At 35.7% G+C, this 12,059-nt stretch overlaps 1 non-coding gene across 1 annotated transcript; it reads right to left on the bottom strand.

Moving 5' to 3' along the window:
- Positions 1–11,002: 11,002 nt before the first annotated feature.
- On the bottom strand, positions 11,003–11,121 carry LOC150092379 (5S ribosomal RNA). The gene has a single exon (XR_016550592.1). It is a non-coding gene; the product is annotated as a 5S ribosomal RNA (ribosomal RNA).
- Between the last annotated feature and the right edge of the window lie 938 nt (positions 11,122–12,059).

Here is a 12,059-nt window from a genome sequence, read left to right as displayed (position 1 = left end):
CTGTCACCACCACTCAATTCACCAACTACAAAAAATTGCAACTACAATTATTATCTACATCAACGCCATCTTCTGCCAACCACCACCACCACAATATAATGTCATCATAGGTGATTTGGCTATAATTCAAAACTTCAACAAAAAGCAATTATTTTATGCAACACAGTTTGGCGAAAATAGGAACATTTTCTAGACCTTTAATTCTTTTCCAAAGCTTAAATTATTTATGACCAGAGAGCTTTCATACGTGAAAATACCATCATCATCATCATCAAATTACTATCATATCCTGTACACCCCTTGAGGGTGTACAGGATATGATAGTACTAAAAGAAAAATTTACATCATTACTAACTTCCTATCTACAATTTTCCTCCAAATCAGTCTGTTACTTGTCAAGACTCCAACATTATCAGATCTTATATTTCTATCGTCTAAGGCACTTTGTACCGTACCACATATATCTTGGTCTTCCTCTGAGTCGTTTTGCTGCCAACCTGGCAGAGAACACTTGTTTTGCTAATCTTTCCTCTTCCATTCTGTTTAAGTGACCATACCCCCTGAGATTAGCTCTGCTAATGCATTCCTGGATACTGACAATGTCAAGTTCTTCCCTAATATCCTCGTTTTTAATATGATATTGCCATTGATGCCATCTGTTCACGCCTCTAATCTTTCTCAGGACTCTCATTTCTGCGGTCTCTAGTCTTTGGTCAAGTGTTTTACTTCTGAATCAGCTCTCAGATCCATAAGTTAAAACTGGTTTGAACACTGTCTTGTATACAGCTAATTTAGTGTTCCGACTAATTTCTCTTACTCCATATGAATTTATTCAACTGACTTCCCACCATACCAGCTTTGCTGATTCCGTTGTTTATTTCTATATTTAATTTACCATCTTCACTAAAAATCATGCCTAAGTAGCTGAAATGTTTTACTTGTTCCACAGGTTCTCCATTCACAACACAGTTGACATTTTCAACGATTCTACCTATTTTCATTGTCTTTGTCTTTTTATTGCTGACCTTCATACCATATCTATTACAACAGCTATTCAATTTAGCCAGAGAATCTTGCAGACTTGTAGCGGATTTATTTAGTCAAGATACCATTCGGTTTATTTAAAACATCATAAAGTAACAGCACAAGACATAATCAGAGCTACGTTGAAGTATCCACAGGTCTAAGAGACGGTAAAGTTCCATTCTGAACCCCTCCAATATATATTTAATATTTTGTTGTTATTATTGTTGCTGTATTATTATTATTATTGCTGTTGTTATTTTCATTCATTATGATCTTTTGTGTTACACTCATCACTGGATGCTGCCCTTCTTACGAAGAATCCATGACTTATATGGATCCAATACTGCTATTCCAATGTCACTGTTCACTCTATACGCGTGGATCACAACTGTTCACTCTTTTACACCTTCTGGTAGCGCAAGGAAAACGTTTTTGAGTATATTATTGTCATTCATCCCAATGACATGTTTTATTTGTCTCAATCTCCTAAAATCTCACAAAATTCGGATTCACAAGAAAAAAAAACTAATTAGATCTCTTTGTTATGTCTCATTCTCTGCAATTGACCATCATGGGTGTGTCCATAAATCCGTCTCAGGGTTGTATTTTTTAAAAATGTTCAAGTTCCTCTTAATGTGCTTTATTTATAGTCCACGTTTCAGCACCATATTTAAGTATTAGTCTTATAACTGTATCTTATATAACAGTTCCAGGGCCGGTTTTATCATTAGGCAGACCTTGCAATCGCCTACGGGTGCCACTTTGTGTAGGTGTATGTGTGAGAGACAATCTATTGGGTGCCTAAATTTTCTTTGCCTAGGGGGGCATCATATACTCTCGGACCGGCCCTGCATAGTTCTAGTAGCGTTCGAAGTACTCTCTTTCAAATGTGTTGAGAGTCCATGATAACACTTATTGGCACTTGATATCCTCGGTCTTATTTCCTGTCTGATGATATCATCTACTAATACCTGAAGATACTGTAAGTTCTCAAAACGAATAGGCGACTTTTGGTTGAATGGACACATCCATGATGGTCAATAGCAGAGAATGAGTCATTACAAAGATCTAATTAGTTTTTTTTTTTCCTTAAGAATCCGGGGAGTGTGAGATTTTTAGGAGATTGAGATAAATAGATCATGTTATTGGGATGGATGTCAGTAATATAATAAAAAAAAAGTCTTCCTTGTGCTACCAGAAGGATGTAAAAAGGGTAAGCAGTGATACTAGAGGTTAGCATTATTGGATTCAGATAAGTCATGGAATCTTCGTAAGAAGACCACCATCCAGTAATGGGTGTAACACAATTGCAATTAACTCAGTTTTCTTGGCCTCTTTCCTATGCAAGAAACGTTTATAACAATAACGGTGCGAGCGATAATATCAACATCTGTGTAAATGAGGCCTGTGTAGCTCAGTGGAAGTAGCGCTTGGTCGCTCGAAGTTTGACTTAAGTTCAAGTCTAGTCGCCGACTAGAGGAACTTTTTCTAAGCCTTTCTTCGACCGGTTCCCGAGTTAGTCGATCTCTGGCACAGGCAAGCGGGTTTTTCCTCCCGGAAACTCAAGAAAATCGACCGTAGTACCCACATTATTTCAGACAGTAACATATCTTGTTAGGGTTAGGTACCAAGAGATGGCAGCACTTGTTTGCCAGCCTCTTCATCGGTGGCTGCTATAATTAGTGATAGACATGGGCCAGCTATCTCTGATTGGTTAGCGGTGGAGATTGAACTGCCCACTCAGTCTCCAAAAGCTAGATAGGGTATAAATCCTCGCCGACTCCCTATAAGGGAATAAAACGCGTTAGCTGATAGATAGATAGATAGTGAAAATATCTTGAAAAAGCAATAGATGGATAAATTTATTAATATTGTGCCACCAATTTGGATTTTAGCTCGGACAGACTTTTCCAGAACCAATTAGCTTGTATATTACATAATATACAAACTAATGCATTTCCCTATCTTAATCCATTATAACAAGAAAATGATTTGCAAGATTAGACCCAGTACTTACGAAGTACCAAACATTTAATTCTCTCGTGGCCGAATAAAGTTGATTCATTCCTATTAACAGTGTCATAGGTATTCTTAAAATCTAAAAATAATTGGAGAAATAATTATATTACATTCTTTTTTTTAAGAAAGTACCTAATAGTTAGCACCTGATCAACTATTAAATCAAAAATAAAAAAAAATTATATAATAAAATAGCAAGAGAAATAAAAAAATTGGAAGATTTATATGCGTTCTTGTAAAGGCTGCAAAAAGCGATTTAAGAATATAAGTGTAATAAGAGATTTCAAAATTTTGAGGACTGAAGTGGGGACTAATTCTTGGAATTACCAAGGATAGTTATGGGAATAAAGCTATTATTATTATTATTATTGTTATTATTATTATTTCGGGCAACTCCAAGGAGTCGACAGACTCATCGAGGGAGGCCCTAACATCATGTCAAGAATAACTATTCGACATTGATACAGTATCTATCATACCTCGCTTTGAACTCATTCACAGTCATGGCCCAAAACAGCCTCTGACAGCTTATTCCACTCATTTACCACTCTAAAAGTAAAGAACCCAGCTCTAACACCCTTGCTAACCACACTCTTGCCCAGCTTCCATAGGTGTCCCCTAGTTCTCCCACCACCAGTCCTATTCTCAAAAATATCTTCTGAATTAATCTTATAGAAACCCTTCAGTAATTTGAATGTCTCAATCATATCCCCCCCTTTCCGCCTATCAACCAATTTCTGCAACCCACAAATCTTCAACCTGTTCTCATAAGGTTCATTCCACAGACCTGCTATCATCTTGGTCACTCGTCTCTGCATCCTCTCCACTTACTCCGCATCAAGAAGAAACCCTGGCGACCATATCTGGGCAGAGTAGTCTAGATGGGGTCTTATCAAGGCTCAATATAGTGGAACAATAACTTGTTTGTCTCTGCTTGTTAAAGTATTTTTCAGCAACCAAGTGATTTTGATGAGCTGATTTAGCCACTTTTTCAATGTGCCCCTAAACTTCAACTCCCTATCTACCAACACTTTGAAATCCCTGGCTCATCAATCTCTTGGATTAAATTTCACACCTTTAGCCACCTCCCAAGTCAAGACCCTATGATCACTCTCACCAATTGGTGGCAATGTGGTCATATTCGTTACAGCCAAATTCTCAGATGCAATTATCAGGTCAAGCACTCTCTGACCCCTAGTGTTTTCCATTACATGCTGTCGTAGATAGTTATCCCTTAATAATCTCATAAAATCCAATTCCTTCCTCCCATGTGTCCTCTCCTCCTTCCAATCAATGTTACCATAGTTGAAATCACCAATAATAATTACCCTCCTTCCACTCATTTCTTCTATTTGCTTATGCATACTATCTTCACCATCTATTTCATCACCTGGTCTATAGCAGCACCCAACTGTATATTTTGTTCTGCTAGTTTCAATATCACACGAAATAGCCTCAAATGTGCTCTTTTCTCCATCCTGTAGTTTCACTTCTATTCTTCTTAGCTGTAGCTCATCAGCTATCATCAATAACACTCCTCCCCCATTTTATTCTCCCTGCTACTCCTGAACACACCATATCCCTGACATTCAGTCCCACAGTAATGATGTACGGATGCAAAAGCTGGATTATTAAGAAGAAAGACAGAAATCGAATTGATTCATTCAATTATGGGCTTAGAGGAGACTGTTAAGAATCCCATGGACTGCAAGAAGAACGAGCAGTAAGAAGGTTTTAGAGAGTATAAAGACAGAATGTTCACTATATAATACCAGCGATGCACCAACCCGGGGTTGCAAGGGGTGCACTGCACCCGGGCAGCAACATTGACTTTAACACGACATTAACTAACCTAATATTAACAACCCTTACTTTTAGATGTCAGATGGGCAGTCGATAAAAGTTTGCACCTGGACGGCAAATACCCTTGGTGATCTCCTGTATAATACCATATAATAACGCTTGTAATACATTTTTTTTGAAAGCAAAAGAAAGCAGATTGATGCCTATGTTATGGTATTTTACTAAATCTCGCAGCGAAATTAATCATTATCGATAAAAATAAAATAAAAAAGTTCCTCTAGTCGGAGGCTTCACCTTTAGAAGAGACTCTCCAAAAGAGATAGCCTTATAAGTGTCGAAATTATTTCGACATTAGTATTACAGGATGTAACAGTTTTCTGTTCCATTCTATAATATTCAAGTGATACTGAATTCATTTTTCTTGGGAAAAACTGTTAACATCATAAATGTCACTGTATAAAATTACCAATTCAACAGTTTGTCTTGTTGTGTCGTCCTATCTTGCTAATTGATCCATTTATGTGGGTTAGTTGGATCTATTCTTATTTCTTTAAATTCCGTTTTTATTTTGTTAGATGCTGATTGATATTGATCCGAATATAAGGAAATTTATATTATACTGCGCCCCCCAGATTAGTCTATATAATACAGAGGAATCAATCAACTAACTTTTGCAATCTCACTTTATACAGGCTGAGGTTAATATTATCATTTAAGGCTTCCGCAAGGTTCGAATAAATTTTATGAGCGGTGCAATGAAGAAAAATCAGGCAAACAACAAATTGAATTCAATAAAATAAACATTTACTACAGGGTTTTAGAACATGTACATTTAAGCATAATTTTCTAAGCAAGATAATCTAATTGAACAATATTCAAAGTATCTCTGAGACATTAGTAGCCTCTCGGTTTGGTTTAAAGATTGAAGTTAAATTTACAGATCTTATTTTTCAACGCTTGAATACTACTATCACAACTTATCTCTATTCAATGAGATAATTCAATTCTTTTATACATCAACTTAGTTCAAATATCATAACAAACATAAAACATTAGGCATCAAACATTCAGCTGTCAATTCTCTATTCTTCCGAATAATTGAAAATGGCTCACACAGTTCAGTGTTCCAGAATTTTACAGTAATTATTCTTAAGGTAGAATTCTCTAATTCTCTCTTAGTCAACAAACACTTAATTTAATTATGAGGCAGTTATCATTTCAAGGGGGAAACACTTTAAAGCTCCATACTTCGGCTATTTTTAGTAGAACGCCACAGATAATGTTAAGATATATCAGGCGGAGCTAACTCTTATTTCTTCACACTGAGATATAAAAAAGGACTACTCTTACTGAGTTACACCTTTTACACACTGGATTTACTATAGGCACACTTTCTTTTGAAGTAACACTATTCAAAAGAAATCTTCTCTATAATAACTGAAATATTAAACATAGAGCCTCACAAGTCTTGACGCATTCGTTTTAGGTAATCTACTTATTCCTTGTTTTCTTCTATGCATTAAATTCAGCTTTGCACTATTCTTCCTCGAAACATTTGGAATTCGTCGTAATTTTAGAATTCCTTAGGAATATTCTGAATTGCCTATTAATTTCCTGAGGATTCTTAATCTATTTACGGTTTACCAAATCTCCTTACTGCCACCCGTATGCTAACTAAAAGTAACTCCATTTCTCCTTTACTAGCCAGTTAAATTCAATCAGAAGAATTACATAAAATCACTCTTACATGCAGAAACAAAATCCAGCTTCCTGTGAATTTCATATACAGGCAGGCTGTATATATTCCAAGTTGGTGGAGTTTTGAAGATGGCGGTTGCCAGGTGTTTATATATATGATACGTGATTTTGATAGTTGTTATAAAATGTGATCCAAGAAAGTTAACGAGTATATTTACTAACAGTAAATAGTATTACAGTAGTCAATTGGTTTGGTGTTCAAACTGGTCTAAAGAATCAGTTTAGGTAAGTAGTAAGTAGGTAATCAGTATAGGTAAGTTAACCAATTTTCAAAATAACAGCGATACGCTAGGCCTAGTGCCATTAGTTTCGCCATTGCACCATTACTTCATTAGAAACTGTCTACTTATCACCGTGGAAAGGAAAAGTCATGTCCAGAGCTACAGAACATGGCTTGGGTCTAACCATGGATGCACCGTACGAAGAACTTAACTTTAAGCAGCTCCTGGCAATATTCAAACATATAGGTAATTTGCTTCACACTAAATGGCCAGGAAAAGTGGTAGCTCATGAAATAAAAGAAGTTGATACAGATGGCTCTCAACTCTTAGAACTTCTTCAAGATAGCGCTAGCGAAACAGCAACAACTGCTAATGATAACCGCCTTACAGACTACTCTGATTATTAGGAGGTTCACGCACGCAAAAAGCGCAAAACTGCAGGTTCTGCACCTCCAAATTCAGATGAAATGGAAGAAGATGGCTCTGTCCCAGATTCTTCTACCTCCTCAAGGGAAAAGATCCCCCGATTATTCTGCATTAAAAGAATAAATGGATGTCGCTAAGGACCACAATGAACAACTTACAGATCTCTTACTACCATGCAAAGAATGTCACAGACGGTGTTAAAATTCACCCCAGGACTGTGATGGACTATCGTCGGTTAACATCTGAATTAAATACCAGAGGCATTCAGTATCATACATTTTCACTTGGTGCGGAAAAAAATCTCAAGGTAGTGATTAGAGGTGTATCTGAAGATGTTTCCACAGACGAAATCACTGCAGATCTGCACCAGAATGATTTACCATCAGTAAAGGTCAGCAGAATGACTAGGAGAGACAAGACTCCAATGCCACTAGTGTTGATTGAGATCAGTCAAACCTACAAACACATATATGAGTTGACGACCATCTGTGGATTAAAAATCTCTATAGAACCGTTAAGAAAAAGCGCTTCAACTGGGCAGTGCCATAGATGTCGAAAGTTTGGTCATGGCCAGAAAATGTGTAGGGCTGAATTTAAATGCTTGAAGTGTGGAGTCGGTCACCTAACAAATACATGCTCCAAGCCAAAATCTACCCCGGCCAACTGTGGCGGTCCTCACACTACAAAGGTGCTTGCATAATCCACGTAATAGAAAACCTGAAGAAGGAACATTCTCTTCCTCTCTTAGCACACCTACATCAGCGACTACTTCACAGCCTCCTTTAGTTCAGAACAAAGACTCAGAAGCCCATCTACTGAAAAACTGAGGTCCCTAAAAAAGCAATTCAAAAACAGCAGTCTAGACATATGCAGATGTAACTCGCTCTAAACAGACATCCCTGGAACAGTCAGCATCACACCCAAATCTGACAGCTATCATTGCCTCTTCCTTGGCAAATATGTTGTTAGATTTTAGCAGATCCAATCCTTCACAAAGTTCTACTAACAGATTTCTAAAGGACACCCAAGTCATCATTTCAGCGCTCACAAATGAACGGTAACAAACTAAAACCAGAATCTCTAGAGATCATTGCGTGGAACGCGAACGGCTTGAGAAATAAGATTCTAGAACTTCGAAATTTTGTCCAAAGCCATCATCCAGATGTCCTTTTACTAAATGAGACGCACCTAAGACCTTCAGACAATCCCAAAAGTTGTGGATACCAATTGTACAGAACTGATAGATTAATCCACAGAGGTGGAGGCACGGCAATTTTCATGGAACAAATTTGTTTCTAATTTAGAACATGATTTATATAAAATAAGACCCAATGTATATAAGATTTTGAAACACTTAAATGCAGGTACCAAAGAAAACATAAAATTAAACACTGAATTGAAATTAGAAGAATTTCTAAATTACTACACAGAATTGTGGACAGACAAATAATTTACAAAAGACAACTGGCAAACAATTAATGAAAATGAAAAGGAAATAACTAAAGAAGAATTAGAAATCAGCCTGAAAGAAACAAGAAATGGAAAATCACCTGGAGAAGATAAACTAGGTTCAGAACTATATAAATATGCAGGAACTAGATTCAAAGAAAGACTCTTATTATTTTTCAATAAAATTTATTCAACTGGTATCCCCTCAATAGAATGGAAAAAAGCAATTGTGATTCCCATCTTTAAAAAAGATAATAGAGATGACCCTAAAAACTATAGAGGTATCAGTATACTAAATTCATGTTACAAAATACATAGCAGAATCTTAAATAGCAAACTAATGAAATATTCCGAAAACTTTATTTTAGAAGTACAGAATGGATTTAGAAAAGAACTATCATGTATAGAACCAGCCTTTTGCCTAAAATTAATAATAGAGAAAAGAAGAGAATACAATTTAGAAACACATATTGCATTTATTGACTTTGATAAAGCATTTCACAAAGTTAAAAGAAACATATTATTTAACATATTAAAAGAAAGACAAATACCAAATAATATCCTAAAAGCTATCACAAGTATATATGAAAATAATCAAATACAAATAAGATTAAATCACGAGCTATCATATACGAGAGAGATAAACCAAGGGGTCCGACAGGGATGTCCCCTCTCAGCAACTCTTTTTAATATCTACTTAAATGAAATAATAATAAAATGGAGTAAAAATTTACATCAAGGAATTAAACTTTCACCTACACTCTCCTCTTTGCAGACGACCAAATAATAATTAAAAATTCTGAAGATAACTTACAGAAAGCTATTTTAAATCTAAACGAGATATCCAAAGATTATGGAATGATAATATCAACAGAAAAATCAAAAACTATGGCCTTTAAAGGACAAGATCCAGTAAGAACTAAGATAGTAATAGATAACAAGATCTTAGAACAGGTGAATTCATTTAACTACCTAGGATGTATGATCACATATGAAAATGAAAAAGATATAAACGTAAAAATTGCAAAATATTTAAAAATAACAGGTTTAATTAACTCTATATTTAAACCAAACCTAGTTCAAAAACAAACCAGGCTAAAAGTATACAATACATTAGCCCTACCGGTCTTAATGTATGGAAGCGAAATCTGGACAATAAAACAAAAAGACAAACAAAGATTAACAACAGCAGAAATAAAGTTTATGAGAAAAACTGCAAAGTATACCCTATTTGATCACAAAAGAAACGAAGAAATTATGAAAGAATTAAACCAAGAATCAGTAATAGATAAAATTAAAAAATATAAACATAAATGGATGGAACGCGTTCAATGAATGAAAACAGAAAGATTACCAAAACAAGCCCTTAAAGTACAAGCCATTAGGAAAAAGAAAACCAGGACGTCCTCTTAAACGATTCAATGATGACTTCTAAGGCCGGAACAAGCCATGCTAGGCCTAAATCCTTGATACGCATGATGAAGGCTATGTTTATTTTTGAAGTAAAATTTTAATTTCAACATTCTAAAATGTTATTTTTCTTGCTTTTCTGTTAGCAAAATCATCGATGACATTGTCGAAGTCTAGTTCATAGTAATGTACGTAATTCTCAATCAGTTTTATTTAGAAACACTCCCCTCACAACTAGCGACACTTACCGCAATTGTGGGGAAAATTCGCTGTAGTATTACAATACTCGGAAATGAGTTCTCGAAACTGTATTTTAGAATTAACTGCAAAAGTTCAAAATGCCACCGGGACAGACCGTTCCCCTCTAGCTACGCCTCTGGTGAGGACAGATAAGATATCAAAATCGCGTTAATCGAATCTAATAATCAATGGTAAATATTACAATTCGTGAATGATCGCTTACTGTAATAATAATATATTTTTTTTTTAAGAAAGATAAAAAAAATGAATGCAAAGTAAATGTTTAGTAAATACTTGTATCTACATTATTTACTGTAATATTTTTTTTTTATCAAAAGAAGTTTTCAAGAGTCGTTTGAACAGTTTTAGTTTTTTTTCTTATCGGCATGAATTTTACGATAACAAGCAAAATGACTCTTCAGACCTCGGCAATTGTGTAAGAATGTTTATATTAAACATTTTGCATCTATCTGTCAGATCGGCTGCGAGCTCCACAGGGTTAAAGGCGCGTTAATCAAAACTCTTTCCGCGTATATCAAGAGATTGTCGCAGTTAATTTCGCCGTGTGAAGCAAGGGATAAATCGTGGTCTGGTCTGTGGCGTAGCTATACAAGATACGTAGCATGAAAGCAAACAACAAAAAAATTTAATGCCAGCAGCACCCGGTGTTCCCAGGTGGTCACCCTCCCAAGTACTGACCGGGCCCAACGCTGCTTAACTTCGGTGATCGGACGAGAACCGGTGTATTCAGCCTAGTATGGCCGCTGGCCTGTTAAAGAAGGGTTGTAAAAATGCTATATAAGCATTTATTCTCATTATGATGAATTGACACTTTAATTTTTATATAATTAAACATGAAATTCACATAAAATAAATCTCATTCACCAGATTTTAAGAACGGTTTTACGATATTACTACCAAGAAGTATTTAAATATAAATTCTTTCCATCTAAAGAATTCCATTCTCTCCATTATTGCTCAATTACAGGGTGACTACTACATGGATTTCGCTGTGTAGGTAACTGTCAGGCAACTCTACCAGGAAGAGAAATAATCCTATTCTTTCAGAGAATAAAGAAACAGAAATTTTAGGGTTTTAAAAATGTTAAGAAAATGAAAATCTGATGCATGTGCATGCAGACAAATGTATTACTTATTTTTTTTTTAAGAAAACGCCTAGCTTTATGTATATGTTAGCAGTGGCGTAGCTTGTTTGCCGTCCTTCTCAATACACACCAAAAATACTACAAAAAGTCAAAACCAGGTGTAGGGAAATAAATTAAAACACCATGTTTATTTTGGAAGTAAAACTTTAATGTCAACATTCTAAAATGTTATTGTTCTTGCTTTTCTGTTAGCAAAATCGTCGATGACATTGGTGAAGTCTATTTCATAGTAATGTAGGTAATTCTTAATCAATTTTATTTAGAAAAACTCCTCTCACAACTAGCAACACTTACAGCAATTGTGGGGAAAATTCGCAGTAGTATTACAATATTTGGAACTGAGTTATCGAGACTGTATTTTAGAATTAACTGCAAAAGTTCAAAAAGGTTCAAAGTGCCACCCGAGGCAGACCGGCTTCCCGTAGCTACGCCTCTAGGTCTGGTGCGAATTCGGCGTTCTACTGTAATTCATCCCAAATATGTTCGATGAGGTCAAGGTTTCGTCTCTGAGCCGGCAAGTCTAACGCTTCAATGTTATTTT

Source organism: Typopeltis vanoorti, chromosome 26, assembly GCF_054136105.1.
Source record: "Typopeltis vanoorti isolate ZY-2024b chromosome 26, IOZ_Tvanoo_1.0, whole genome shotgun sequence".
NCBI classification, from domain to species: Eukaryota; Metazoa; Arthropoda; class Arachnida; order Uropygi; family Thelyphonidae; genus Typopeltis; species Typopeltis vanoorti.
The sequence above is the reverse complement of the archived record's forward strand: the minus strand, read 5'-3'. Positions and strand labels throughout refer to the sequence as shown.